This window comes from Oxyura jamaicensis (assembly GCF_011077185.1).
Source record: "Oxyura jamaicensis isolate SHBP4307 breed ruddy duck chromosome Z unlocalized genomic scaffold, BPBGC_Ojam_1.0 oxyZ_random_OJ60690, whole genome shotgun sequence".
NCBI lineage: Eukaryota > Metazoa > Chordata > Aves > Anseriformes > Anatidae > Oxyura > Oxyura jamaicensis.
In genome coordinates, this window is record NW_023305323.1 from 968 (window position 1) to 11,330 (window position 10,363).

At 39.6% G+C, this 10,363-nt stretch overlaps 1 long non-coding RNA gene across 1 annotated transcript; it reads right to left on the reverse strand.

Annotated features, from left to right (window-relative positions):
* Window positions 1-1,714: 1,714 nt before the first annotated feature.
* LOC118158672 lies at window positions 1,715-9,711 on the reverse strand. Its single transcript, XR_004746866.1, has 3 exons — window positions 9,675-9,711; window positions 7,683-7,689; window positions 1,715-1,862 (listed from the first exon to the last, which is right to left on the reverse strand). It is a non-coding gene; the product is annotated as an uncharacterized LOC118158672 (long non-coding RNA).
* Window positions 9,712-10,363: the final 652 nt, after the last annotated feature.

Sequence of the window (10,363 nt, forward strand, 5' to 3'; positions counted from 1 at the left end):
TAGTTAACAGAATCATTTTATTTTTGTGGCTTATAGTTGTAGTTGTGATTCAAGAATTGGAAGGTGCCTCTATGATAATAGAGAATGGCCTTGGTCCGAAGCCGTAACAACAGAAGATAAGAGCATTAATGAAAGTTAGAAGTTGTGGTTATTTGGTGAACAAATAGTGATCATTTACATACATTATCAGAATGGCAAAAATTAGGGGAAGAGTGGACACACCAAAGAACCATAGGGGACAAAATTAAAACAGGGTGCCGAATGATTAATGGAACGACCCACAAGAAAGTAACGGGGATAAAACCGATTTCCAGAAGTGGCCAATAAGAAGGTTGTATCCGCCCAGGTAAATTAGATTGTTGGTATAATTTTATATTAACACAGACTGTAGCAATTAGCTGTTTTTGGCTGGACGATATGGTAACAAAAGCAAGCACACCTCAGGGGCAGGACACAAAGAGACTTAATTGGAATGCTAGGAACAGGATTAGGAATTCTAAATGGAATTGATTAAGAAATATTAATGAATAAGCTGGCCACAGCAACAAGTGATTTGACAAAACTAAAACAGCCCCTACAATCATCCTTATTGGCATTGGGAACAAGCCAATGGCAAGTTTCAAAGGTGTTACCGAGATGGGAAAAGGCTGAAGACCAAGACCACAAACTAATAATCAATGCACTTAGCATGGTTCAAGATAATGTACAATACAAGCTTTTAGTTGTATACAAGCACAGTTATGGATGCAGGCAACAGCTGCCTTGATCATTAGGGAAGGAAGTGAAGGTGTTTTCCCGGTTGAAGCCCGAAAGGCTGTTTGGGACAATGCCAATGATTTTGAGAGAAAGTTCCAATCTTGGTGGACTCTGGTAAATTTTACCTATGATCCCATTGTTAATATGGCTACTGCCTTTGTGCTTACTATACGCAATGCCACAGTTTATGTTATCCACCCCATCATTGCACTAGGATTAAACCACGAGGAGACAGTACTCTAACCTTCGGAACACAGAACATGGGCATGGATGGGGAATGGAAAATGACAGTCTGTAAATCTGGAATCATGTGTTACCCAGGAACAACAAGGATTTATTTGTGAAAGTGACACAATTGATGCTCAGGATGTATGTCTTGACACTGAGCAAGGTGTTTGCCACTTTGAAATTCATCCAAATACTAGTCAAAAGACTGTGCTTGTATATATTGGTCAAGGGTGTGTGTGTCTAAGAACTGTTTGTACTTTTGTAGAGGGAGATAAGGAGAATATAACTCTCCCTAGCAAGAATCATTCTAACTTTTGTATTTGTAACTTTGTTAGAATCATCGGATGTGATTTTCTATATTTGGCACCAGTGGTATCCCACCAGTTGATCAAGTCTGACAACACAATATATCACAAGTTATTACCTACACCTATTGGGATGAACCTCACATTAGTGAAGCAACTAGTTAAACACCAAGACCTGATCAAAATTTTAAAAAGCATTCAGGAAAATGGAGAGAAGACTCTAATCACTGTCCATCATGATACAAAGGAAATAAACAGAGTTTTGCGGAGAATAAAACAAGACACAAATCATAACTGGTGGGATGCCCTCTTCGGATGGTCGCCAACTGCAACCAGGATTTTGAACACATTATGTCACCCAATTATTGTTTTACTGATATTAGTTGGTATAAGTTTAATATTTTTTTTTAATGTTTTTTTTTGGAATTGGAAATTGTTACAATGAATGGCAATATTAGCTTCCTTGACGAAAGTACAAGGCAAGGTATTGAGGGATACATATCACAGAGCTTGGGAAGAAAAATTTTTATATTAAGTAAAAGAATTTACTAAGATTTTCCAGAAAAGGGGGGACTGAAACATGGGATTAGAAATTAGAGAGTGACTGATTAAGAATAAATATATAGACAACACTCATTGTTTAATATGTGCTACATTTGCGATGTACTGGGCCTATGCTGAGCCTAGGCCTCCTGATGAGCCCCTGGGGCTCCAAGAACCAGATCAACCTAACCTTATTGTTCGGACTGTGAGCAAAGGCTCAAAGATAAGGAGGACTGTTTACAAAGGATAAGATAAACATGCAAGGCCTCAAGATAAAAGGAGCCCCTCGGACCCCAAGAACCGGACCAAACCAACCTTATGGCTCAGATTGTGACCAAGGGCTCAGGGAGCATGCGCAGGGAGACGAGGTTAAAAGTTCAGCTCTGAGGAAGACGTCTTACTTCATCCTGACGACCACCCGGATGACCACCAGAGAATACTACGCAAGCGCAGAAGGACTGATAAGATAATTAGCATACGAAGCGGGGCTAGGCGGAGCTAGGAAATGAATATGTATAGGTGTGTTGCGAAACTTAATGCATATGTAATATTTTAGGGGATAAAAGGTAATGCACGAGAGCGAATTGTTGCACACGACTTTGGTGGGACTACCCCCCGTGCTGCCCAGCGCTGAATAAACATGCCTACTTTACAATCTTACTGATTGTGGAGTCAGTTTTCCATGAGTCACTATGAAATATAAACAACATAATTGCCTGAAATTCTATCCGTTAGGATAAATTAACAAAATTCTATACCTCTGTAGAAACAGGAATTAAAGCGGTCTGCATTATGTACATAAATTTAGGATTTCATTTATGTAATAAAGATCTTATACCCTAATCAGAAACCTTGAAGCAAAAGTTAATTATTTTTTAAAAAATGCTATTCTACATTTTAATAGTTCCAGCAGAAAAAGAAAAGGGAGTGCCAGCTCTGTGGCTTTGCAAAGTAGAGATATTTAGACCAGTTTCATTGTTTGGAAGCCCCTCTGCTTTTAGGATAAAGTGGTAGAAAGATGAACAATTCCTGTATCCTCAGTCACTGATGATTCTTAGACTTCCTGCATCACTAGGAATAGTCTCTTGGGAATGGCCACAGTGGGCCTTGGTTCCCCAGAGCTTAAAGTACACTTGCACAGGTTGGCCTTGTCTCTGCTCATCCATACACTGATGAGGTATGTATGCAATGAGTAGGTAGGGATGGGAGAGAGCCAAGCCCTTAGGAGGCATGTAACTTCGAGGCATCCACCTGCAATAGCACCAGTCCTGCTGGAAGGACCAGAGTGCTGGGCCTCCTCAGTGTAGCCTTCAAGAATGCCTGACATGTAAAATGTGGTGTTTTCTTTTCCCCTCAGAGCAGAGCTGACCACTGAGAGGGAGAAGAGAGCAGGCAGTTTGAGCTTATTGGGTATGGAGCTAAAGCTCAGGGACCGAGACTTAACTCTTGGTCAGCAAGTGAGAGATAATACCACTCCTCTGCCAGGTTGCAGGGATGTTGTGAGAAACAACACACTGATGAAGGCAAGCACTCAGTGGTGGTCCTGCAGGTCCTGCTTAGAAGCTGGAGTGAAAGGAAAGGGATGCAAGCAGAATAAATATGTCCATTCTTTAGTGCATTTATTTGTACATTTTTAGGTAGTCAGGGCTCAGTTCAACCTAGCAGTTCTATACTGTGTGTTGTGAGATGTTTGTGCCCAGAATCATTGCTTGAGGTCCAAACAAGGATCCATGGTCTTGTGGGTGGCCTCATAGTGCATAGCAGACGCTGTGGCTGAAACCCTTCCTGCTAGGACATGACCCCTGACTTGCTCTCTACCCTCAGTCACAACTACGGGGACAGAGGATAGCTTTGGGATGTCATATTGTATATTTGAGTGCTTGATTTATGAAACACAGCAAAGGCAAACCAAAAGCTGGAACAACTTGTCCATAGGAAAACCCCCTATGCTTCAGCTAGAAGACATGTCTTTAAATGCAACCTCAAAACATTTATTATAAAACAGAACAATTTGTATTGTATTCAGTAATGTTTTCAAATGATTATCAACCTCTGTCTGCAGGTACCTTTTCTTACAACATATAATCTATAGCACTCATTTCCCCCCCTCAATAACCATATAACAGAGATATGCATTACAGAAAATGTGTATAGGTTTGCTTCTATTATAGTCATGATCACAAGGCTATGATATATTGAAATGCTTGCTTTGTACAAATACATCTGTTATCAGAGGCTTCCTTAACATAAATGGTGTATTTTCTATAATGTGCTCCATCTAATGAATGGTTCAGCGAAGGCATGAGAACAGAGCTATGTGGGGAGAATGCAGTAATTTCTCTTTAACATGCAGGAATTCTGAATACAAGTAAATGCATGTCAAATTTTATTGCTTCTAAATCTGAATAAAATGAAACATATAAAAAGTAATGTCATTTGATTTTTTATATGTTTCATTAAATTGTTTTGTGGCTTTATTATCTACCCAGATGCACAGCTCAGATATACAATTATTCAGCCTGTATCTTCAAAGGCCATACAAACAGTAGGAAAAGGACTGAATTTCCCAAAGACGGAAGCATGGTAATGTTGTTTTGCCTTTACCCAAGACAGCTGTCTTCCTTTTCTTTCCTTGTGATGTGTTGGTCCAGATTTTGGCATGCTTGTACAGAGTAGTGTCTCATACCACAGGATGCTCTGTTGAAGTTGGTGCAGGAAATCATGTCATTCACCAGGTGAAAGTGGGTTAGACTCCACCTTGTTTCAAGAACAGGTAACCAGCTCGCACAGGTACTGCCTACACCCATAAAGAAGGATTACTACCACCTCCTCATCTATTCCCTTGCTTCTGAAAGGAAAATGGCTCTGGCCTCTGTTCCTTACTCTGCTTTCTTACATGTTGGGTCAAGTTCAGAGCCTTGAACCTTTGTAAATTCTGTAAACTGAGAGCTAATAAATACTACAAGCGAATAAGCAAAAAAAACTTGTCTCCTTGTGACAGAAGGAAGTGTTCTCAGAGAAGATAGAAGCTTTATACTGTAAGGTTATTTTTTTGTTTGTTTGTTTGGTTGGTTGGTTTTTTGTACTGAAGACAGGACTTAATTTTTTGTTGTTGTTATTCCACACAGTGATTGTGGAACAAATTAATTCCTGTAAGAAGAACCGTTGTATAGATCATAACACTTTCCACTCTGGGTGTCAAGTGCAATTTTTGATTCCTTCTGCTGTTCTTACAAACAACTCACACAACATTGATATATGATAGCCTGTTTAAAACTTGGAATTTTCTTCTGAGAAGAGGGAGTAAGAAAGATCCAGACATAAGTAACCTTGCTGGCCACATTTTTTAAGGTGCAACTGGAATGAGCAAAAATATTCTGACTTCTTACTTTAAGAATCAAATGCCTTTAGACAGTTTTCCTCTTGTTTATACCAGTCTGATTTATTGTACTTCACACAACACAGAAAAATCTTGGCCCTTAACCTGCAAAAGGATTTTTTGGGGGATAAGGAATTTGATTTGACTTCAAATAATATGAATTAATTCTTTCTATTCTATACTCAATTATTCCTTTTCAATGAAACTCTCTTTGGGAATAAAGCTTTCTCTGATGAGGTTTAGCCTTACAGCCTGTTGCAATCCACACGGATTCAGCCATGCCTCTGAGATTTCTTTTCCTTCCTTCCTTCCTTCCTTCCTTCCTTCCTTCCTTCCTTCCTTCTCTTCACTCTTTTTTTCTTTTCTTCTTTCCCTGCCTCTCTTCAAGATTTTCTTAGATGGTCATTATCTAAAATAGAACTAAAACTCTGCTAAAAGAGCCACAGTTAAATCTTTGATGTTTGAACTAAGAAAGTTATATTGTCCAATGCATCAATAGGAGATTTATGCTTCAGAGATTTGTTTTATATATGATTTATGATGTCATATACTCTTGAAGAAATAAAACTGCAACAGGACAAGATCTGGGATGGAATAGTTATCTATTTCCTAATACATATATATTCCTTTATGTATGTATGCACAATATATAAAAAAGTATATTAAGATATATGGAAAGCTTTTTTAATAGTTTAAACCACTGTGACTCGTTAATACTAAGATGAACTCTTTATTTGAAAGAGTACTGATGATCTTTATTTTGTTAGTGTTTTAAAACATTAAAGTCTTCTGTTCAAAATATAAAGCATATATAAATAATATGCGTATTCTTTACTAAGTATAAAAATGGAGCACTGTGTATCTAAAATTAATTTTTAAAATCTCCTTGCAATTTCCATTTGTGAAGGTGGTGGAACATTTTTTTTAGGATTAATGTGACTTGGTATGAGCTTATGAATGGGCTTCAAATTTTAGGTTCTCATTAGAGATATTTTTGCAAATGAAGCATAATTGTGAGCTTGAGTCCTAAATTCAAATTTGAACATTTTTCTGATGGTCTGAAAGATAATATTTTGTGTCTATATTAAAGAAAATGTTCTAAACACTGAGATTCTCCTCCCATATTTTCATTTATCTGTCCATTTTTAGAGGTTTATCTAGAAACAGATCTATTTAGAAAACCTTTCCCATATCTGTAAAAGCAGTGCTTGTAACTCAGTTAGATGGACACTATAAATTTAATTCAGGATTAATATGTAGTTTTGATACACTTGTTATTTTATGTAATTTAGCTATATCTAATTCATTTTTCTATTAGCCATTACATTTGAGAAATAAATTCCAGTGGAAATTAAATGGGTGCTATCAAAACGACCAGAATTTGTGAAGAATATGTGATTTCTCTGTTGCAGAGAGATTTACAAATGGGGAGTGGGGCAGAAAAGTAGAAAAAACATAATATTTTTTTCCCCTAGTTTTCTGTTTGTTTGTTTGTTTTGTTGTTGTTATTTGTTTATTGCTTTTATCAGTACATCAAAAATCCCATTTAATCTACTGGATCTGAAATGTTAAATTTTTCCAAATGCAGAAAACAAAATATTCCAAATTTGTATTTGGAAATAAGGAAGTGAAATATATTGCAAACCTGAAGTGAGACTGATTTTGATGTCCCATTACACAGAAACATAAAACACTGATATGGAAATCAGTTCCTACATTCAAAAATTAAGAACCAAATTACTCACCCTGGGGTCACTGTCTGGAAAGGAGGAAGGTTGCAGACAATTTGGGAGATTCTTATAGGAAGAACCAATGCTTATCCTTTCCTTTTTATAGGTGAGAGGGAAAGGTTGGCATTTTTTGTTCTCACTACATAGCTTCATGATATTGGAAAAAGGGTGAGATTCTGTGATCTAAGGTGGAATTTGTCCAGACAAGGAAATGTGTCTTTTTTAGATACTCAGCTTTACTTTCATGTTCTTCCCCTTTAATGTTAAGTGGGTCACAGGACTTACAACCTACCATCTTTTAAAACTATCCATGCTTCCTTCTGCTGTCTGTGATAAGCAGCAGTGATTAGAATTGCTTAATATTTCAGGCAGAAGGTGGGGTGGAATTGTTCCAGCTTATTGGTAAGCAAAGTAAGCAGCACTGGTTTCACTGGTAGCAGGAAGATGAGTGGTTTAGCATCAGACATTATATATTTAAAAAAAAAAATCAGGAAAAATATACATAAAAAAGAGTACAAAGTTTTATTGTCAAGCACGGCTGTCACTTCATGAAACCACAGTCATATATATGTGCCATACTAATAGGAAGTAATTTACCCAAGGATGTTTTTGTGCCTTGAAGTTCCTTCAACATTTCTGCTTTGAAAACTTTGCAAGTGTGTATGCATCAGAGTAGTTACCGAGGCACTGAAGTTCCCAATTTGTGCACAATGTGACTTTTTTTGCACAAAACAATGATACATGAGATCTCAAGGAGGCTGCTGAGCAGGGGAGAAGGCTGGAGTGGAGAGAAAGCTTTTATAAAGTCACTTTGAGAATGCACCTCTGCTCTGTTTATTCACATTGGAAATTATCTCCTGCACTTTGAGCTGAGATTCATGCTGCTTGCATTCATCACCCTCTGTATAATAAATTCAGTGCATTTTTTTTTTCTCTCCCTTTAAAGTAAATTTAGTGTTGATGAGATGCAGCAGATTGACAGCCCTGGTAATTGAACTCATGTATTTCTCTCTGGTATGGGGCAATGACAGCCCAAGCTTTCCTCCTGTCCCATGAGTGTAGTGGGTTTATGTGACAAGGTTTTGGTAGCAGGGGGCCATAGGGGTGGCTTCTGTGAGAAGGATCTAGAAGCTGCCCCATGTTTGGTAAGGGCCCCACTGCTGACCAGACCTGAGCCAATAAGCGATGTTGTTTGCGCCTCTGTGAGAGCATATTTAATACAGAAAAAAACGCTGCGCCACACAGCAGCTGGGAGAGTGAGAGGAGTGAGGAACAGCCTTGCAGGCGCCAAGGTCAGTGAAGAAGGAGGGGGAGAGGTGCTCCAGGCGCCGGAGCAGAAGTCCCCTGCGGCCTGTGGTGAGGACCATGGTGAAGCAGGATGTCCCCCTGCAGCCCATGGAGTACCACGGTGGAGCAGGGTTCCACGCTGCAGCCCGTGGAGGAGACCACGGTGGAGCAGGTGGCCCTGCACCGACGGAGACTGCGGCCTGTGGAAGACCCCTGCCGGAGCAGATTCCGGGCCGGACCTGCAGCCCGTGGAGAGGAGACCACGCAGGAGCAGGTGACCTGGCAGGAGCTGCTGCCCGTGGGGGACCCAGGTTGGAGCAGTTTGCTCCCGAGGGATGGACCCCGTGGTACGGACCCATATCTGGAGCAGTTCTTGAAGAGCTGCTGCCTGTGGGAAGCCCACGCTGGATCAGTTCAGCAAGGACTGCATCCCGTGGGTGGGACCCCACAGCACAGGGGACGAGAGTGACCAAGAAGGAGCGGCAGAGAAGAATTTCTATAGACTGACCATAACCCCCATTCCCCCATTCCCCTGCGCCGCTCGGGGGGAGGAGGTGGAGGAGGGTGGATGGGGGGGAAGGTGCTTTTGGTTTCTTTCCTTTGTTTCTCACTTCTCTAGCTCGTTCGTAATAGGCAATAAATCTTACTATCTCCCTATGCTGAGTCTGTTTTGCCCATCACAATAATTACTGCGCGATCTCCTCGTCCTTATCTCAACCCTTGAGCCCCTTTCATCGTATTTTCTCCCTGTTCCTCTTTGAGGAGGGGGAGTGAGAGAGCGGTTGTGGTGGAGCTTGGTCACCCACCTGAGCGAAACCATCACAATGAGTTCTAATTTGAAGGGATGGTCTTACATGAGTACTCAGTATCTGTAACTACACTGGTCATGGAAACAGCTCCAAAAGCTCCCTGTCTTTTGTGTTCAGTGTGAGTTTTTTCTTTCTTACTCTTGCTCCTGCTTTGCTTACCTGACCTGCCCTTTTCTTTCTGGCACCTAGACAACAAATTCTGTGTTCAATTCTGTGTTCTTCTGTGATCTACCAAAGAAGTAACATATCCATAGAGCCCTGTTCTGGGTTCAGGAATTTCCATGAATTTTTTGGAACACCGTAAAACCCAAAATGCTGCAATTGTAAATGGCATTTTTTTTCCTCATTGTTGTATGTTGAGACCGTTCTGAGTGCTATTTCTGTCCAGTGGAAGCCAAAATGAGGGTACCAGATTCATTTACTACAGAAAAGATGTGAGATGGTGATAGACCTGGGGAAAGAAGGCAAACAGATTTTCCTGTGTGATAGAAAATTCTAAAACTGTGATTTTTTCTTTGTTCAATTGTAAATACAAAGAAACCCTGAGAACAAATAAACTTCTTGCTGCAAAGTGAAATTCCCCTGAGGAAAATAAATAAATAAATGAGGGAGGTGAAGGTCAGTCCAAATATTTCACTGTGATAAACTCAAAGCATTTCATTCAGAATAAAACTTTTAATAACTTTTTTTAATGTACAGCAACAATGATTTTTAAGCTACTGTGAAATTAAAACCAAAGTATCCCATGCAGAAATTATTTTTACAGAACTTTTGGTCAACATTTGTTTTCTTTCTGACATGAAATTTACTTGAAAACAATATTTTTAAATACATTTTGTTAGATGATTCTATGTCATTTTCATCACCAGGCAGGCATTCTGGCAGCTTTTCTTTGAAGAGCTTTAAACGGCAGTGACTATGGCTCTGAAACATTCTGCCCAATTTTAAGAATCTAAACTAGGAGTACAGTTACTGTAGATTTCAGTCATCAACAGCTGAGAGAAAGAGATGCTTCCAAAAAGCAGGTCTAACCTTCATGTCTAACCTCCAGTCTCCTCTGGTCATATGGGCAGAAATGGAGCTATAGTAACACAAACTTCAGTTGCCACACATGTATCCATTAGATTATGCAGAGTCCACATGAACTCCACAACTCCTGGTGTTTTGGCCACTCAAGTGAAGACCATAAAAAGTATGGCTGCACAAGTGATGACTCTAGACTACTCTGCCATTATGGCTTTTTCCTTCATAAAAAACTTAGCATATGTGGTCCTTAGTCATGGACTTAAACACATTGGATATACTCAGGCTTGATTTCAATAGCTA